The sequence below is a fragment of the Giraffa tippelskirchi genome, chromosome 9, assembly GCF_054371585.1.
Source record: "Giraffa tippelskirchi isolate mGirTip1 chromosome 9, T2T-mGirTip1v1.2.pri, whole genome shotgun sequence".
Taxonomy (NCBI): Eukaryota; Metazoa; Chordata; class Mammalia; order Artiodactyla; family Giraffidae; genus Giraffa; species Giraffa tippelskirchi.
The window spans coordinates 24,170,830-24,191,780 of NC_137283.1; the positions used below are offsets into that span (position 1 = coordinate 24,170,830).

The window sequence follows — 20,951 nt, forward strand, 5'->3', positions numbered from 1 at the left end:
CTGCAGTTCATGGGGGTCATAAAGAGTCGAACACGACTTAGTGACTGAACAACAACAATGTATATAAAAAATACAAGGCTGCAGAAAAAAAGGAGAGGAGCAGCTTTCTGTGATCTCTACCCTAGATATTTATGCACTTGACCTATCAAGGATACACAGTTTTTGAGCTGTTCGCATACCTAGGCTAGTTTAATTGCATTATGCATAAGGTAAGCAGAAGAAGCAATAATGAACACACTGAAGAGACTGTGGTTCTAAGCTATCTAAATGAGGGTAGAGAAAGAAAAATAAATATTATTTGAGGGAATCTTTGAAGCTTCCTTTACAGTTGTGTTTTTGGTGTGTGCATGTGTTTATTTGCATATATATATATATATGTATATATGTATATATGTATATATGCACATGTACATATGTCATTGCTGTCATGGTGTTAGTCTTGTTGCTCATGAAACCCAGCAACATGTGTGAGTTGGTGACAAAAAGGAATGTTTTTGGATTTAAGCCAAATCTTTCTACCTCTGAAAGAGTACAGCATATTCTGAAACTAATATGCAACAAACAAAGAACATTTGACTACACCATTGGAAATGCTGTATATCATGATCCAGTGTCCTACAACCAGTTTCCTACAAGCAGCATGCTGGACAAAGCAAAGCTTCCTGGACACAGATATTTATTTAAGGTTTTGAAAGACAGTAGTAGTTTTCCAGGAAGACAAGGTAAATATGAATATTTTAGGAAGGGATACTAGTAACTAAAACAGGTGTAGAAAAATAAAAAAAAACACAGTGTGTTTGTGAAGTATAAACACTTCGGCAAAGTGAGAATTTGTAATACTTTAAAAGAAAGAATCAGAGAAAGCCTTTTGGTCATGCGAGGATTTTGGATATTATCCTGTAAGGAACTTTCAGATGAGTTTGCCCATTATGGAAATATGAGACTTCTAAATAAGGTAGAGGAGGCCTGATCTGAAAGTATCAAAGAGAGGTGATAGATTGAAAAATTATTTGGGACACAGACTTATACTTATACTACTACAAAGATCTCCAATAAACTGAAAGTCAAAGTGGTGCTCTGTTTATCTGCTGTTGTGATTAAAACATGAATTCTGAAAGACAGTGGTTTTCCAAAAATCATGATTTAGTGTTAACTTCCTTTCCTCACACTGAGAATGTATAATATCAAAAACCATGCCCTGAAATGGTTGAAAATGATGAAGTGAAGGTAATACATATTTTTAAAAATAATAAAAGGAAGATAAGAAAAGTGATGGGTAATGACTTTTGGACTTGTATAATGTGTTCCTACCACCTGTGTCATGAGTTGCTTGGGCAGACTGACCCCAGAGTCTGAGTGGTTGGGCAGGAAAAGGGAGTCCCTTAGGTAGTGAATCTAGCACCAAAGGTAACTGGCAACTTACGGCTGGAGATGGCACATGGCTGGTCTAGAGCATATATTATATATTGTTGTTGTTGTTGTTCAGTCACTAAGCCAGTTCCAACTATCTGTGACCCCATGAACTGCAGCATGTCAGGCTTCTCTGTCCTTCACTATCTCCCTGAGCTTGCTCAAACTCATATCCATTGAGTGAATGATACCATCCAACCACCTCATTCTCTGTAGCCCCCTTCTCCTCTTGCCCTCAATTTTTCTCAGCATCAGGGTTTTTACCTATGAGTGAGCTCTTTGCATCATGTGGCCAAAATATTGGAGCTTCAGTTTCAGCATCAGTCCATCCAATGAATATTAAGGGTTGATTCCCTTTAGGATTGACTGGTTTGATCCCCTTGCAGTCCAAAGGACCCTCAAGGATCTTCTCCAGTGCCACAGTTCAAAAGCATCCATTTTTGGGGGCCCAGCGTTCTTTATGGTCCAAATCTCACATCTATATGTGACTACTGGAAAAGCCATAGTTTTGACTATATGGACATTTGTAGGCAAAGTGATATCTCTGCTTTTTAATACACTGTCTAGGTTTGCCATAGCTTTTCTTCCAAGGAACAAGCATCTTTTAATTTCATGGCTGCAGTCACTGTCCCCTTTGATTTTGGAGCCAAAGAGAATGAAATCTGACAGTTTCCATATTTTCCTCATCTTATATATAGTTTATGCCATCTCTCCCTCAAGGAATATTCCTTATGCCATTCTGCTATCTCCTATAGCTCACATTTTGCCCTACTAGAGGTATAATCAGGAAGTTCCTGAGTCCCCAAAGTTTGTTTAAATGTTTCTCTGGAATGCTTCTATTTTGTAAATAGCCACTCTGCCTTTGTTCACGTTGTGATCTAGTTCATCACCTGTCAAACCACTCACCAGTGCCTGTTCCTTAAAATCCTATTTGCATTCCTCCAAGGATAGGGCTTCCCTTGTGGCTCAGCTGTTAGAGAATTTGCCTGCAATGTGGGAGACCTGGGTTCTGTCTCTGGATTGGGAAGATCCCCTGGAGAAGGGAAAGACTAACCACTCCAGTATTCTGGCCTAGAGAATTCTATTGACTGTATAGTCCATGGGGTCACAAAGAGTCAGACACGACTGAGCAACTTCCACTTTTCACAAGGATAGGATAAGCAAGGTAGTCTCAAAGAAAGAGAAGAGATACTGTAATAGTGTGAGAAGAGACACTGTGATAAAGATGAGTCTGAGTTTGTATCATAATTTTGCCACTGATTGTGTGACATGTGATAAAATGTTTTAACACTCTGAAGCTCCGTTTGTTTACCTGTAAAGTAATGGGTGGGCTTCCTAGGTGGTGTAGTGGTAAACAACCCATCTGCAATGCAGGGGACACAAGAAATGTGATTCAATCCCTGAGCTGGGAAGATTCCCTGGAGGGGAGATTCCTATGAACAGAGGAGCCTGGTGGGCTACAGTCCATGGGGTTGCAAAGAGACAGATATGACTGAGCACACACATGCATGCACATGCGTGGAAATTGATGGATAGAACATATCCTGAGGGTCAATTTATAGCAAAGTGGCCTTTTCTGTTTTCTGTTGCCCTGCAGACATTATCATTGAATCACAGAATTCTTTCCCAATGAGTTCAGACAGAGACTCAAAAGACTTATTGCAGTCGTTGCTAATAGCAGGTACCTGCAGCTAAACACAGAGAAGGCTATGGCACCCCACTCCAGTACTCTTGCCTGGAAACTCCCATGGACAGAGGAGCCTGGTAGGCTGCAGTCCATGGGATCGCGAAGAGTCGGACATGACTGAGCGACTTCATTTTCACTTTTCACTTTCATGCATTGGAGAAGGAAATGGCAACCCACTCCAGTATTCTTGCCTGGAGAACCCCAGGGACGGGGGAGCCTGGTGGGCTGCTGTCTATGGGGTCGCACAGAGTCGGACACGACTGAAGCGACTTAGCAGCAGCAGCAGCAGCAGCTAAACGATTGGCGTTAACATGGAGGAGAGCAATGTACGATTTCAGGTTTAGATAATCTGAATTTCCTGGCTCTCGAAATATGAAATCATATATCCAGTCCTCAAGTAAATACTAAGTTCCAGGATGTACAAATAAGCGTGGCAGGCACTTCCAAAGGATGCAGAAATTAATTGGACAAGTCCTGACCTCAAAGAACCTACAGGTTAACAGATATGATGTTGCTAGATGATGCTTATACATACATTTATAGAAAACAAGGTAGACAGTGATAACCTTAGTGAAGGATGTTGAAACAAGATTGTGTGTGTGTGTGTATCTTAAGAGAGGGAGGAAAGAGTTCATAGGAAACTGTGATTCAGATACAGTTTGTTTCTTATGACAAAAATCATATAGGTCAGGCACAAGGCTGTTCTGAAATCATTGGTGGTCATAATAGATTCTGGTGTAATATATCAACTCTAGCTACACCAGTTTCTATGGCATTCAGCCCATGTTGAATCTTGTCTTTTTCAGCAAATGTGTTTTCAGCCTCTTTCTACTCACCTGTGGACATCTACGTGTGAAAGGTGATGGGCCTGCCAGATCTATGATACAATAAATGACTTAACTTAGGACTATTCTAGACAGATCAGCAATCACATGTACAGAAAAACAAACAAGCAAACAAACAAAAAACAGCCTTGTCCTAAGCACCAGGGAATTAGGTCATTAAAAGAAAACTGAATTTGAAGATTTTAAATAGAAAAATCATCATATGATGAGTTTCCCATCATATTTCTCAGTGGAGGCTTGGAAGTCCATTGTTCTTTAAGAGAGAATTGAATGTTCTCTTTTTCTATATTTAAATAGAGAATTTTTTCACTATATTTTGGGAAATTATTTATCTTGATCATTGACAGAATTCATTTTTCAGATTATAATGTGCAGTTATTTGTCATATTTTTATTTTTGGGGGTTTTTGAAATAAGCATTTAAAAAAATTTAAATGCTTATTTAACAAAAATCTAGGTCTCAGAGACTATAGAAAAAACAAATGGAAAATGTAGTGGAAATTCTGTGTATCTAGAACTGGCATATAGGTCTGTATGTAAACACATTATGCTTTCTATAAAAGATCAAATAAAAATTGTGCCCATAGAGAAGGACTTCTGTGCAGCAGACATGCATTCTAATTATTTCATCCTTATTGGCTTCTATACAGTTGAAAGGAATGCAAGGCGGGAGTGAAGGTGTAGGAAAGGAAAAAGAAGTGTTATGTATAGATGCAACTGATGTTGGTTAGCAAAAAGTGCTTTATTACACATCAGGCAGTTTTTTTTTGTTGTTTTTTTTTTAAGCTTTCTTCATTCCCAATGGATGGCTTTCACTGTAGGGGGCAATTGGCCTTAGGAGTTGATCAGTGGGAAGCCTATGAACTGTAAAAACAACAACAAAGGCTTTTACAAATCATTCTATGTGGATAAAATAGGTAAAAACCCTCACCTTGGGGGTATTTACAAGGACACACTGGCCTTACCTCTTTACCTCCTATTTCCCATAATTGGCGTCACTCCTCAACTTCTCTTTTCCTCTTAGGCAACATGAAATGGACCTTTATAGATGACAAGATTTCTTTCATATTTGTATCTGGGCAGGGAGAATGGGGAGATATCATATCGAAAAGGGCAGCTTATTATACCTCTTCTCCCCCCATCCCCCCCATTTATTAAAAAGAATGAGTGCAACTGAGGGACTTCTGCTGAGTGTAACAAGCACTTCATCACTGCAAAAGGGGCTCCGGCTGTAAAAGGTCTCCAGCCAACTAAATTGAGTGGCACTCCTCACCACAGCCACATTCAGGTTGTCTTTTCCAAGCAGACAGCTAAATTAGAAGTTAAGAGATGCCCGCATAGTTTTTCATGATGTAAATCAAAGATGAAAGAACCCTAACTCGCAGGAAATGTTAAAGAAAAAAAAAACACCTAAGCAAAAAGCAGAGTAGCTAAATGACTTGCGTTTGGATTTTATTTTGCCGATCAATCCACAGGACTTGATATCTTGGTCATTCTAAATTCATTCTAAGTTAAAGATATTTTTGTGAAAATTTCCCAAAACGATCAACATGAAACAGGTCATTTTTTCTCCTAGATAATTTTTGGAGAGTGGTTGAAATTTGTGAAACCATGTGTGGAAATCAGGTTTATATTCACATTAATATCTGCAGGTATGTGATGTCTTCATATATAAACATGGATCTACAACTCTCTTTTCAAAGGATAGGTAACCCTTTAGTAACATCAACCATCACTGTGGTTCAGTGCTGACACCCCTCTGGGTGTAATTCAAAATGACATTTTTACAAATTCATAGAAATAGCTTTTTTTTTTTTTTGAGATTTTACCATCTTGTACTATCTTTCATTTTCTTCAATATACTACTTACATACATGCAAAATCTTAGTGTTAAACAAGTGACATTTCCATCAAAACAATACATCCTATTCTTTTTTATAATTCTCATTATTTAGTTCAGTGCCTTGAACTTGGTACATGAATCAATAAATATTTATTAAATGAAAGTAATCAAGCCCTAATATTTATTGATAAGATTACATCTGTCTCTAGGAACTAAAAAAATAGCAATGATTAAGAAAAAGCATTACATAGTTCATAATCTGTGCAAGGCACTGTTTTTATTAATTTATATAGTCATAAAACTTCATGAGATATCGTTATTAATATCTCAGTGTTATGGTTAAGAACAGTGAAATAGTGAGATTAAGTAATGTATTCAAGCTGATAGCGGCAGAGCAAGAATTTGAAACAACGAAGCCTTTAGGCTGTGCTCTTAATTACTATGCTATATATAGCTTTCCTAACAGACTATTTATTGTGTTGTAGTTGTAAGTGCTTTACATGTACTAATTCATTTGTATCATGAATTCTATTTATAGAAGCTGGCTGTATGCCAGGATGGGATATATTAGCGCTTTCACTAGACTTTAGTAAACATAGGCTGAGAATTTCATACTTCCATGGTTTTATTCTTATGCAGTGGTTATCGAAATGTGGATTGAAAAACCAAGGAGTTCCCAACTTCCTTTTTAGAGCACTTACATAGTCAGAGGTCGTCTAGATATCAAAGAAAGTGTTCTGTAGTTTTCTGTTCTTTTTCTCTTCACCTACTTTATAAAATTTTTTTTAAACACTTGATATTCATTATGGAAGATGCAAGAATCCCTGAATGTAACAACTACGGCAAATAAATACAAGAAAAAAAAATTAAAAAAAAATCATAAAGCTGCTTCTTAAATCTGACAATTTTAAGGAGAATGGGTTTTGCTATACCCATATCCCACTGAACTGAATCTAGTAACTACTGAACCATCTGAAATTCCTTATTAGATAAAGATTTAACAAGGATTGATTATTCCACAAATTTCAAGAATGATTTGTTACTCTATAACTTCTCTTAATGGAATGCTGATACTTTAAGTGAATATACATTTTATTTTTTTTTACCATCTCCAGTAAAGCTGCTGTTTGCTCTAATCTGTATCAAAGTTATATTAAGGTAATGCTAAAATAAGTACTAGTTGTTCCTAATGCTATAAACACAACTAACAAATTCTTATATAGTGGTTTTAATTTTTACATTCCCATGTGATTCCCTAATTTGAATTTCTAGTGAAAAATACCAGGAATGAAAATATTCTAATAAAAAATACATTATTTCATAAGACTTGCTGTTCACACCTATACTTACTTCCTAGGCTATGTAAGTTTCATTAGTCTGCAGTTAGCTGTTTAACCATTTCCTAGGGCCTCTGTGAAAGCCATGACTTTAAATTTTAAGATGTTCATATAGAGAGGCATCATTATACTCTAGTGAAATCACTATGTTATGGTATACTAGGTATATTATGACTCGTTCCAAATATGAGCTCTGTTTTTTTATTTTAACATGAATTTTTTGTGTCCTTCAAATATGGTATTACTTTTACATAAACTATATGTAACTGTCCACACATAAACATCAGAGTTGGTAGACAGATATCCACCATTAAGTTAAAGGGTGGCATCTTTATGATATACATTAATCTTAAAGCATATTCTTATAAAGTAAACATCATTAATTGTTTTGGTAACAGTCAAAGCAAATAATTAATAATAGAACTTTTTAATCTATTGTATAAACATCATCTTCCTTGAAATTTCTGGGTTAGACCTAGATTCAGTGATATATACTATCTCTTCTACACACTTCTCTAATATACCTTCAGCAAAATTATTTGGATTTACAGAATAGGAAAAGTGTGGTGAAAAGACCCTAAACATGACCCCCAGTGACCCTGTCTCCTGGTAGGCACCACTGTATCTCCCTCTGCTCTTGAATGTAGGTTTGACCTATGGCTTGCTTCTAACCAGGAGAGGGAATGAAATGTCATTTCCATGATTAGGTTCATAAGATTATAACTCCAATTTTTCTAGAAAATTGTCTCAATTGCATAGTCATTTTGTACATTTTTAACAAGGAAAGCGGCTGTGTGGAGATGCCCATGTGGTAAGGAACTGAGGGCATCCTGTGGTCAATAGCCAGAGAGTGGCTGAAACTCTCAATCTAACAGTGTTCAGTAAACAGTTCTGTCAACCATCAAAGTACTTTGGAAACATATTCCTTCTCAATTGGGTTTTCAGATAAAAACTCAGTCATGGATGTTACCTTATTTGCCACTTTCAAATGAGTCCTGGAAGCAAAGAACCCAGATGAGCTGTAGCAAATATACACTGAACCACAGATTTGTGATATAATTGATGTTGCTGTTTTAAACTTGTAAGTTTATGGTATTATTGTACCATAATATTATAATAGTATTAATAATGCAGCATCAGAAAATTAATGTTGTGACTCAAACAACAGTTTTCTTTGAACCCAGAAACATAGTTAGGGCTTTGATTTTAAGAGGTACTGATCTTATTATAAATTTAAAAATAAATAAATAATATGAAGATATGGGAGTGAGTCTAGAATGCCTAGAAAATAAATGACACTGAAAATTACAAAATATGGCATCCAGTTGTATACAGTATAATAAGAATACTGGCCCTTATGGGACAGTGCCAATATTAGTTAATTATTTCATACTTAGCTAATGCTGAAGGAAAAAATATAATCATGACCAAGAGCCTGGTTATACCAGCTTTTTAGGAACCCACTTCTTTTTTAATTTAAATTTTTACTTATATATTTTTCATACATTTAAAGCTTCCAATTGACCAATAATAAGTATTAAGTTATGATTTCTCTTTAGATAAGAGAAATTGTCTTCTAATAGAAGAATTTGTCGCTTTTTATCTTCAGACTCACAGCTACCTTTGCCTTCTCTACATTGATTTTTATTTCACTGTATTTTTTCTGATGATACTCTTGATATTACAATGATCGTGTTTTTCTGAGAACTATAAGTTTCAATATGAATTTAGCATTATATGTTGAGTTTTAAATTCTATGCTTATTTATATAGAATATTTTGTCTTGGCCTTTTACAAAAAAAAAAAAAAAATCACAACTTTAGCTCACACATGAAGAAAAAAAAAAGACACCATACCTGTTAAAATTATACCAATACTTTTCAGCACATTAAGTCAACAATACAATTAAAATAAAATAAAATAATTATTTGAGACAATATATTTTATGCATTGGATGTGGACTCTTATAGAGCTGATCTTTAGTTGCATCTTATGAAAAGCTATAGAAAGAATTTATCCAAGATTACTTTTAAAGGAAGAAATTAAATTGTCCATGCAACACCATTACATATGCAACAAAAAATATTCATAGATGCATGTTAAACCTTTCAATTGGATTACACTTTTATAGCTAGAACTGAAATATAATTTTATGCCACAAGCATCCAGGCATATTTTATCAATTTTCTGTTCTTTTACCCATATGAAATGTGTGATATATGATATAAATACACACACACTTTGTATGTGAGTTACATTTTTGAAGTCTAAAACAAAAAAAGCCAGAGAAAATGGCAGTAGAAGATGAGCAAAGGCTTGCCTTTATCTGAATGCTGTGTTTTAAACTAAGAGTGAATACTTTCACTATAACCACATATTTGTCATTCTGCTCAGGCTGAATATACTGTTTTAAATTAGAAAAAGTTCAGTAAGACTTGCCCAAAATGAACTATCTAGTAACTATAGTTCTGTAGTGACTTCGGAAAATAGAACAACCTGTCTTGCATGATTCACTTCTCTAGAACTCTAGAAGCAAACTATGTGGGAAAGTCCATTAACTGAAGCACTTCCTTGAGAACTGGAAAAGGAAGATGGTCATTGCCAGACTAACTGTGATAGGAGAAATATAATTACTAAAAGTTGATACATAGAAATGCTAAATTAGTTTTGTCTCTCTGGAATATTGGGATAAAACAATGAGTTGATTCTTTTACCTTTCCTAAACAAAGATCTTAAAAGAATAGCTAGAAAAGGTAGATGAGGTATTAGTAGAATGGATGAATATTAAAATGTCTTGAAATCATTCACTATATACTGAGTGCCTCAAAAGTATAAAGCTCCGAAAAGCAGAAGAAAACAATCTTTGTGGGAGGGGGATTCAGGATGGGGAACACGTGTAAACCCATGGCTGATTCATATCAATGTATGGCAAAAACCACTACAATATTGTAAAGTAAATAGCCTCCAACTAAAATAAATTAAAAAAAAAAAAGAAAAGAAAACAATCTTTGTGAGTGATTGCCATGAAGATAGGGGTGAGATGTTGGTGGGGTTGTCGGGGTTATGGCTCACAGTGGGCAGAAAGGGTATACTGCTCAGGAATGTGCAGAAGGATACAAACTCATGGAGTAAGTACACATTAAACATTCTATTCAGTAGTCTTTTGTAAATGTTATTACTGTTTGGATTCTTTGTAAAGAATAAGCCTGACTGAGCAGAATAAAATGCTCTCAAATATCAATTTTCCACACCCATGAATAGCCTAGCTGTTTAAGTCATGAGCCATTAACATGACACAAACAGATCACAAGGATAGCACCCAATGTGCAAGGCACACACCTAGCAAAAAGTAAGTCACCTTGCAAATGCAAAACTGTATAAATATAATGCCCAGAGACACACACATATCCAAACCTCACAGCTATATATATATATATATATATATATATATGTGTGTGTGTGTGTGTGTGTGTGTGTGTGTGGAGTATATATATATATATATAAAGCTTCCCAGGTTGCTGAGTGGGTAAAGAATCTGCTTGCAATGCAGGAAACACAAGAGACGTGGGTTCAATCACTGGTTTGGAAAGATCCCCTGAAGGAGGAAATGGCAACCCACTCCAGTATTCTTGCCTGGAGAATTCCACGGACAGAGGAGCCTGGCGGGCTATAGTCCATATGTTCGCAAAGAGTCGGACAGGACTGAAGCAACTGAGCACACACACACACAAATTTTCCGTCTCAAAAAAATGTAGCCCAAGAGTTTACATGTTTATATTAACAGAGCACTTTAAAAAAACACAAAAGAAAAATAAACTCTGTATTTTTTGTTGTAAAATCTGTGTTTATATTGATTATTTTTTTTTTTCTTTTTCGTGAAACAAGATGAAGCCTCAAAGAAGCGAAGATTTGCAATGATCAGTAAAGCAGCTTACATGATTTGATGATGCATGTATAATCACAATATTTGAGAAGTTGGTTCCTCCTAATATGACCTCGGTATAGGAATTGCAGCTCCAAGTTTTTCTGCCCTTCTTTGGATATGGGTAAGTGAGTGTGTGGGGAATGTGTTTTATTCATTGTGCATCTCTGGAGAAAATCAGGTCACCTTCAATGATCTTATCAGTCAAAGAAAATAGGACTGCTTCACAGAGCTATTAAAATGGAAGAGAATTAAAATGTATAAAAAGCTTTCAGATGCCAGGATCAAAGGGAAAAAGGTCACAGACTAGTCAAGGATTGTTGCCTTTGCTGAAATTCATGATTTCGATTAACATGAAGTTGTAAATGGCTATAACATTGTAAGCAGTTGTAATAAAATAAAGTAGGAAACAAAGGCCAAGGTCATTACAGAAACCTAGAAGAAAGTGTCAAAAGAATACTTCTAACAAGTGGAAAAAATAAACAAGATGAGAATTATGATTATATGCTTTTCAATAATTTGCTTGTGATTCACAAAATGCTTTAGCATGTATCAGGCAATTTAATCCTCACAAGTGAGATAGGTATTGTTCCCCGTACTTCAAGAATATGGAGGCAAAGTTTAAGATAGTAATAAATTTCTGCAAGTTTAAAGAACTAGTAGGCAGCAGACTACTGTTTTCTTCTAAGTCTCTAAAACAACCAACAGAACACTGTAAAATGTCCATAAATATTGTTAAATTAATCAGCCTGCACTTGTCTATTTTTCCTAATTCCAAATCTAATATTCTTTCCAGTCAGTTGACTCATCCCTTAACAAGTGATGAATCTGTGCAAAACCATTTCTATTTTATTTGAAACATTGCTAAGAGAAAAGTTAATAAAACATATAGTAGGACTCCATTTTAAAAAATAGAATAAACAGGAGTGGTATCTTAGGGTGACAAAGTCACAATATCAATAGGATTGATGTGTTTTGGGTGGGACTAATAAGATTACCAAAATACTGTTACACAACAGATTACATCTTAATTACACTTAAAATAGTTGAGCACTTCTTATGCGTTACAGAGAATCAGATCCTTACACCAAATTATTGTGTTTTTGTAGCCTTGATTACTATGATTGCCTGTTAATTGTCATTCATTTTAATCTTTCCATCTATTCACCATGGAGGAGTCACTGTAATCATATCAGGGTACAAATTTGTTCGTATCTTGGTCCATTTTCCTACCCTACTTCCTCCTTCCAGCTACAAAACCTTAAATGACTTCTTTCTTGAGGAACAAAGGAAAATCCTTTAATGATTTATAAAAGAACCTACAAAGTCCTGTTAGGATTGGTCCTTGCCTCTCCTTGTTGCCTTGTCTGCTCTTCCTCTTGTTATTGTCTGCATTGCTCTACTGTTGACCTTAAACTGTCATGTTTCCTCCCTCCTATTTTCCTTTGTTGTATATTTTTGCTCATGTCACAAATGCCTATTCTCTACTCTCTCTAACTGTTGGTCAGTTACTATTCAGATTTTAGAAAATCAGTTCCTCAAGGTAGTCTTCTTTGGAGTATTTGAGCTACCACAGCACCACGAGGTCCTTGGGGAACCCTGAAGGCAGTCTTCTTTGAATCCCCCAAACCAAGTGAGGTTTCCTGTCACAGGTTCTTAAAGTCATATGTCTTTTAGGGCACTAATCACAAATGTGTGAGTGTGTATGTGTATGTGTGTGTGTGTGTGTGCACACATATGTAAGAATAAGCCATCACTGCACTTCAAACTTTGTAAGGATTGGGCCATGTTAGCTTTGCTCAGTACTTTACTTATAGCACAGAGCTTGGTGTCTTAACTCGGCTTATTCATTGTCTTCCTCCTATTTGTTCCTCACTGATTTAGGCTTTGGGGATATTGAAATGAGCAGGAGAAGATGTGAATGGTAGAAGACATTCAACATCGTTGTTAAATGGCTGGATGCAATTTTATGGACTCCAAAGTCCACACAAACAGTTACTAATTATACTTCCTACCACAATTATAATATGGAAAGAAAAAAAGTGAGAGAAGGATTTAGTGGCTGCCATTACCATTGCTCAAACCACAGAGTCACATTTATGACAGAAAACCTGACAGGAGAATATCTATATCTATATAGGAAACCTAGAAAGTTTATGGGATACAGCTAAAGAATTTAGTTTGGGGTACAATACATAGGGTTGCAAGGAGTTGGACACGATTGAATGACTGAACTGAACTGAGAGTCCATTCTAATGCATATGGGATTCAATCTGAAAATGTGTCCTCTATATTTTTGTATTTAAAGAAACAATTCTTCTCATTGCTTCTCAGAGGGCATTCTGCAGGCTCCCATGCCAATTAAAAGACATTTAGTAAAGTGGGTGCCTCTGAAGAGATGTACAAATTTGTTAGCTTTACCTCTGGCTGTAGCTAAATGAACAGGAAATTCTTAGGGGGGAAAAAATGAAGCCTTTGCAAAACTGGATGTATTGTTTGGGTACCAGAGAAATGCCTCAAGCTGAGATTTTCAGAGAAGACCCATTTTATAAAGGGCTATATTAAATTAAGTAAGTGTTTGGAATCTCTGGGGAAAGGCACTGTGGAGATATTTGAATGAGCACAAAGTTAAGTAGCAGTGAATGTAGAATTTCCTATTACTAGTGTTTTCTCCAGTGGATTTTTGGAAGCCTTTTGTGAGGCAGAAATATTATATGCATCAGAAAATCACAGAATATCATAGAAAGGGATTAAGAATTCATAAGTCAATTCTAACAATTTACAAATAAAGAAACTGAAGTCTAGAGAAGTAACACAATTTTTCTGGTTTTAGAGAGCCAGTAGTGGCATATCTGAGATTAGAATACAGGTCTAATCCATTATTCTAGGTTCCTTCCACAAGGGGACTATTAGGAAATTGACACTTCCAGAGATGGTTTTGCTTGTAATCCAATTTCCGTGTCTTTGCAGACCCTACCAATGCATTCATTTTGTCAACTAGAAATTAAAATGAAAGTGCAAATAATATTATAGGTTGAGCAGTAAAAGATAATCCCAGGAGAAACTCACATGAAGACAGTGTGATAAAATGGAAAAACTTTGGGTTTGGGATAGATCTGGATTCAAATCCCAACTCTGTCACATACTAGCTGTGTGAAACTGGACAACTGTTTACCTTCTCTTCATTAGTTTCTTCTGTCTAACAATGGGGATAATAATACCTGTTTCCTTTTAGAGTTTTCTGATAATTAAACAAAATCACTTATGTAAAGTATTTAGCACAATATTGGGCATATGTTTGAAAGCTCAATAAGAAGAGTTATTTTTTACTGGAGCATTCACACTCAAGTCTATATAAACTGCCAGATAATATAAGAGCATTTAGCATAAGGAATGGATTTCCAAATGAAGAAGCCAGAGATGAGACAGTAATAAACAGAACTGGACTGATTAAATCCTACTGCAAAGAAATAAGATGATAATATAGATATAAATGGCAACCCACTCTAGTATTCTTGCCTGGAAAATTCCACAGACAGATGATCCTTGCAGGCTATAGATGCGGTTGCAAAGAGTCGGATGTGACTGAGTACATACAGACATACACGGGTGCACATATGCACACACACACACAACCACAGCCTTTAAGTATAGTGAGGATGCTAATCTCTTCCAGAATGAAATAGAGTATTTCTTAAAAATGTCCTTTCTTTAAGGGTTCCCTGGAAGATGTCACAGCTGGCAGAAAGGCCAGAAGGAAAACAACATCTCCAGGTATGAAGACAAGTAGGTTAAATGAGCAGTGGTACTGAGTCAGTTCAAGTGTGATATAAATAGTGCTGAGTTCTGTCTCTATTTTGCAAGCAGAGACCTTAGCCTGAACCCATCTGCTTCTGGAGAAAGATCTTCCAGTAGGAAGACATGTACCTTATGTGAAATGGGCAGAGATTCCTTTCTCTGATGATGAATAGCCAAGTGAGACACTAACGGACTAGCAGACTGGAGGGCAGATGCCTCTAAATCATTTTTAAAAAGAGACAGCTTGCCTCTTGACAGGTCTGTAGATAGAAACTTGCCTTCTCTCCAAAGTATATAAGAGTTGCTTATGGAGAAATGTGACTGTTCTTTTTGATCCTTTGGGACATAGTTCGCTCCAGATTTTAGTGTGATGCTTAATATTTCAAAAGTATGGGTTAAGGTGTGAAATACAAATCACACACGTACACACATAAATATGAGTATTGCAGTCTGTCTCCACTCTTCACAAGAATTCCCGAACACTGTTGGAAATGGTACACTGAAGTGGGCACAGAGCACTGAGTTGTGCAGAACAAGCAATAATAGCTATTTGCTTGCCGGGCTGAAAGCAACCTACCTAAGTCTCAGTTTCTTCATCTAAAACTTTTATTGTAAGGGTTAAACGAGATACTAAGTAATCTAGAAGCTGACACATGGTAGCTTAATTATTGTTAGTTCCCTTCTTATCTTCCTCCTTCCTAACACAGTTTTCAAGTTAAAAACCTCTTTCGATTTTTAATTGTTATTACCATTAGTATTTGCAGAAGCCAGTTTAGTCCTGCTGCTTTTGGAGACTCTCAGAAACTAATGGAAGAGTGAATTTGGGTTCAAAAAAGTGAAAAATGCTATTTTAGGCACCCTTGAGAAAGAAGGTACATAGTTCAAAGAGAAAGAAGTAGGAAGGTTGTATAGTTACTCTTCCCAGAAGGCATGAGGGGAGTGAGTTTGATGAGAGAAATCCTGAAGTAAATGTCAGTCTCTATGGAGAGATGATCCAGCAGGAGATGGGTAGGGGTCCACAGGTCAGAAAACACAACAGCTGTAGTAGGTTTGGTGTGAAATCAAGGTTGAGGCATTGCTGGAAAGCAGAGTATAGCTAATGGTTGCTTAACTTTAGGAATGTTCTCAAGAGCATACAGAAGTTACTCCCATTTGAAAATACTTGCTCCCCAGTGGGCTCTTTGAATCTGAAGACATTTTTTGATTGTCTTGATTTGGATGGGTGTAACTGACATCTAGTGGATAGAGGGCAAGAATACCACTAAATATTCTAAAAGACACAGGACAGTTCCATACAGCAAAGAATTATCTGGCCCAAAATCTGATTAATTAGTGGGCCAATAGGTTGACATTGAGAAACTCTGATTTGCAAAGTTTCTAAATCAGAGGAGATTAAGTTATTTGTAGTCAAAATTTTGAAGAAAAATTTTGGTGCATGGTTCCTCCCATGTCTTTCTGGCACCTATAATTGCTCCTTCGTTTAAATTTAGAGTTTGATCTGTGGTCAAAATAACCCAGGTGTTCACTTACTGTAATTGAGATAGAGCAAAATCCCATGTTCATTTTCACTTGAGTATTTGATTCAGAGCAGTAGGAAAAAGCCATCCAATATCCAAAGATAAAAGAAAGACAACATACACATCCCAGGTGACTGAGTTTTAAGATCTGGTCCTTAGAATTGCACCTAAAGATACTATCTAGCAATGAGTGGTGTTGACTATTGCTGCTACTTCAGTTGTTAGCACTGTAAACCTTAAATTTACGTGAAGAAACAATTGACAAACCAACTCTCAGTACTACTCTTACCATGATCCCACTAGTTATCATTTATTGAGCACTGTGCTAATCACTTTGCATTTCTGCATATCTATAAAAATGAATAGTGAAATGTAAAGCTTATTTGATGAACTAGATGTTAAACCTAATGTAAAGTGAAGAGACGGAGCTTGGAAAGGTATGAAAATTACCAGGAGTAATTCATCTACTTAAAGGGCAGAGGTAAGGTTGGTATCCAGGTACGTCCTTCTCCAGAGCCCATGTTTTAGGTGTTAGGAACACAGCCGTATATCTGAGGAAGGACTAAGGAAAGGAGTAAAGCATTGTAAAAGTTCTTGGAAGTTTTCACACTATTTGATTCTTGTGCTTGGATAACACAAGTGATACAGAAGGGAAATATTTTTAGTTTTAAATAAATATTTTAAGTTTCACTTTGATTGTTTTGATATTCACTAAGATCTCAATCTGTATCTTCCTGAGATATCAAATTCTGGAAATCAAAAGACTTTAGAGATCAAGTGTTTCCACTCCCTAATAAGTTTGCAATATAAATAGACATCCTAGGTTTTACAGTCAGTTCTACTACTTTTGATATTTCTTTTATTAAGACTACTTTATCCTTTTTAATCTACATAATGGAATGAATAACATTTTTTCCTTTCTACTTCATAATTCTTTAATGATTAATTGTGATAGTAAAATTAAAGAACTTTGAATAGTATATGTGAATAAGAATATTATAAGTACCCTTTTCTAATAGAACTTAAGATGATTATAACCTATGCCATATATATAACTTGAGAGGTCTAAGAAAATATACAAAAGAGTTAAGTATTTGATAATTTATCAAATCAAAATCTTTGGTGATGTTTGGGAATTTACAATGGTCAAGGTTTATCAAATAAAGTGGAAAGTTTTGGGTCAACTGTCTGACTAGTTTGGAGGGAAAATGCCTCAGCTTGTCAAGTCACCTATTTAACTAGTAAAACTCTCAAAATCTATTTTAAAACTCTTAAAAATCTGTTTATTTAAAAAACAATATAAACCCACTTAAAAATTTAGAAAGTACAATGAAGAAATAAAATTCACTGAAATCCTACTCCTCAGAATGACTTTTCAAACTCAGCTCTGAAACTTGACCATACAGCTTCTTTATATTATTTTTAGCCTCTTTTAAATATGGTCTATGCTAAAGAAAAATAAATAATTCTCATCATTATCTGCAGCATCCCTGAAGAGCTAAATATCCAGTCAAAATCTGGATCATCACGTAAGCACTGAGGATTAAAGTTGGATGTGGACAGAATACAGTGAGCTGAGAGTGTGAATTCTAAATTCAATCTAAGCTAAAATGCAACTTCTGTTACTTATCTGGCATGTTTCCTTGAGCAAATCATTTAGTATCTACAATTTTTATTTCCTTATCTACAAAACGGGAATAGTAACAATGCATGGGGCTTCTCTGGTGGCTTAAATGGTAAAGAATCGGGCTGCAGTGCAGGAGATTTGGGTTTAATTCCTGGGTCAGGAAGATCCCTTGGAGATGAGAATGGCACCCCACTCCAGGAACTCCTAGAGAGTTCTGTGGACAGAGGAGCCTGGCATCTACAGTCTATGGGGTCGCAAAGAGTTCGACATGACAGAGCAACTGAGCATGCATGCAAAGAAGATGTGTGAAAATGCCCTGTATTCTTCATACCACTGTATAGGTTTCTGTTAGAAAGTGACATCTCTGTAGCCTTAATACAGATTGATGCCCTTCCACACCTATTTGCACTTTCCTTTCTTTGGGTAAAAGCACTAAAAATCATGGTCAAATCAATAATAAGTCAACTCAGAGGCACAGTGATTTAAAGCACTTTCAGTCCTTAGTTCCTGAGCGTGAAATAACACACGCCCTTGTTTTAAAGCGCGGAACTTGAGGAAGTAGGGCCAAAGTTGGCTTTTGGGGATAGTGAAAGGTTTAAAAGAAGTTCAGGCAGTTAAGAAGGGCTGGAGACAAAAGCCGCTAGGAGAGAGGATCAGTGCTCTTTCACAGGCGCTATAAGAATAACAGCCAAGACTCCCTCCACTGCTTATTTAACTTATATGCAGAGTACATCATGTGACATGCAAGGCTGGAAGAAGCACAAGCTGGAATCAAGATTGCTGGGAGAAATATCAATAACCTCAGATATCCAGATGACGCCACCCTTATGGCAGAAAGCAAAGAAGAACTAAAGAGCCCCTTGATGAAAGTCAAAGAGGAGAGTGAAAAAGTTGGCTTAAAACTCAACATTCAAAAAACTAAGATCATGGCATACGAACCTATCACTTCATGGCAAATAGATAGGGAAACAATGGAAACAGTGACAGACTTTATTTCCTTGGGCTCCAAAATCATTGTAGATGGTGACTGCACTCATGAAATTAAAAGACGCTTGCTCCTTGGAAGAATAGCTATGAACAACCAAGACAGCATATTAAAAAGGAGAGACATTACTTTGCCAACAAAGATCTGTCTAGTCAAAGCTATGGTTTTTCCAGTAGTCACATATGGATATGAGATCTGGACTATAATGAAAGCTGAGCTCTGAAATTGATGTTTTTGAACTGTGGTGGTAGAGAAGACTCTTGAGAGTCCCTTGGACTGCAAGGAGATCCAACCAGTCCATCCTAAAGGAAATCAGTCCTGAATATTCATTAGAAGGACTGATGCTGAAGCTGAAACTCCAATACTTTGGCCACCTGATGCAAAGAACTGACTTATTGGAAAAGACCCATATGCTGGGCAAGGTTGAAGGTGGGAAGAGAAGGGGATGACATAGGATGAGATGGTTGGATGGCATCACCGACTCAATGGACATGAGTTTGAGCACGCTCTGGGAGTTGGTGATGGACAGGAAGCCTGGCATGCTGCAGTCCATGGGTTCACAAAGAGTCGAACATGACTGAATGACTTAATTGAACTGAATATGGACTCAAAAGGTTGATTTTTAACCCCTAAATTACTGAACTGTCTATACTATATGAGAGTTGGAAAAAACATAAATATTAATTGAATAATTGGCAACCACATTGATGAATGGGGAAAAAAGTTACAACTTTTTTTTACAATGTATGAGAAATTTTCATGAAGAAATATTTTATTCTTAAGTAAATAGTCAACAAGGTGGCTGGAACAAATGTGTAGGGTAGGGCAAACCCTGAAAAGTCATGTAGGATTGGATTTTGTTGATGCTAAAATGTCACATGTGTGAGAAACCCAAGGTTTACTGATGCGGTTAAGGGTTAATCTTTCCAACAGTGAAAACAGAAAGGCTCAGAATGTACTAGATGTTATTATTCACTTAAGTCTTTCATCTCACTATTATTTTCATATAAGTTTGATAAATTATAGACAGATTTCAAAATTTAAGGTCAAATCTTTAAAAATCTGGTATTAAAATAATTACTAAGTACCTGATTAGCAAGGTAAAAGTGAATCATATAAATCTTTATATATATATATATATATATGTATATATATATATATATATATTATAAATTATCCAGGTAGAGAAATAGCATAATTTTAAACTCAAGCCTTCATAAAAATTCTGCAGTCAGCCAGGATATGGAAGAAGACTAGGTGTCTATCAACTGATGAATGGATAAAAAAGTTTGGTACATATATACAATGGAATATTATTCATGCATAAAAAGGAGCAAATTTAAGCAGTTGAACTGAGGTAGATGAACCTAGAACCTGTTATATGGAGTGAAGTCAGAAAGAGAAAAACAAAAATCATATATTAATGCATATATACAAAATCTAGAAAAATGGTACTGATGAACCTATTTGCAGGGCAGGAATAGAGTTGCAGACATAGAGAACAGACTTGTGGACACATTGTGGGAAGAAGAGGGTGGAATGAATTGAGAAAGTAGCATTGAAATGTATATATTATCATGTGTGCTCGGGACTGGAGCACCGGGATGACCTGGAGGGATGGGATGGGGAGAGAGGTGGAAGGGGGGTTCTGGAAAGGGAAAACATGTGCATCCATGGTGGATCCGTGTCAGTGTATGGCAAAACAAATACAATATTATACAGTTAAAAAATAGAAAATAAACTAATTAAAAAAATATGTGTATATATATATATATATATATATATATATATATATATATTACCATGGGTAACACATATAGCTAGTGGGAAGTTGCTATATAAAACAAGGAGCTCATCCTTGTTCTCTGTTCTGTGTTCTGTGAGGACCTAGAGGGGTGGGACATTGGTGAGAGGGTGGGAGGGAGGCTCAGGAGGGAGGGGATATATGTATACATATGGTTGATTCATGTTGCTATACAGC

At 36.1% G+C, this 20,951-nt stretch overlaps 2 protein-coding genes across 13 annotated transcripts in view; one reads left to right on the forward strand and one right to left on the reverse strand.

The window, feature by feature from the left end:
* LOC145520800 (uncharacterized) overlaps positions 1–20,951 on the forward strand; it is a 319,869-nt gene that overhangs the window by 283,110 nt on the left and 15,808 nt on the right. For 10 of the 12 annotated variants that reach the window (XM_081528244.1, XM_081528246.1, XM_081528236.1 and 7 more), the window contains one exon: positions 11,007–11,167. The gene's annotated coding sequence lies outside the window, so the exon portion shown is untranslated. Of the gene's footprint in view, positions 1–11,006; positions 11,168–14,759; positions 14,818–20,951 lie in introns of all 12 variants that reach the window. The other 2 variants (XM_081528245.1, XM_081528232.1) reach the window with 1 other exon arrangement.
* Positions 1–20,951, reverse strand: part of CNTN6 (contactin 6) — a 236,222-nt gene that overhangs the window by 198,209 nt on the left and 17,062 nt on the right. The window lies entirely within an intron of this gene.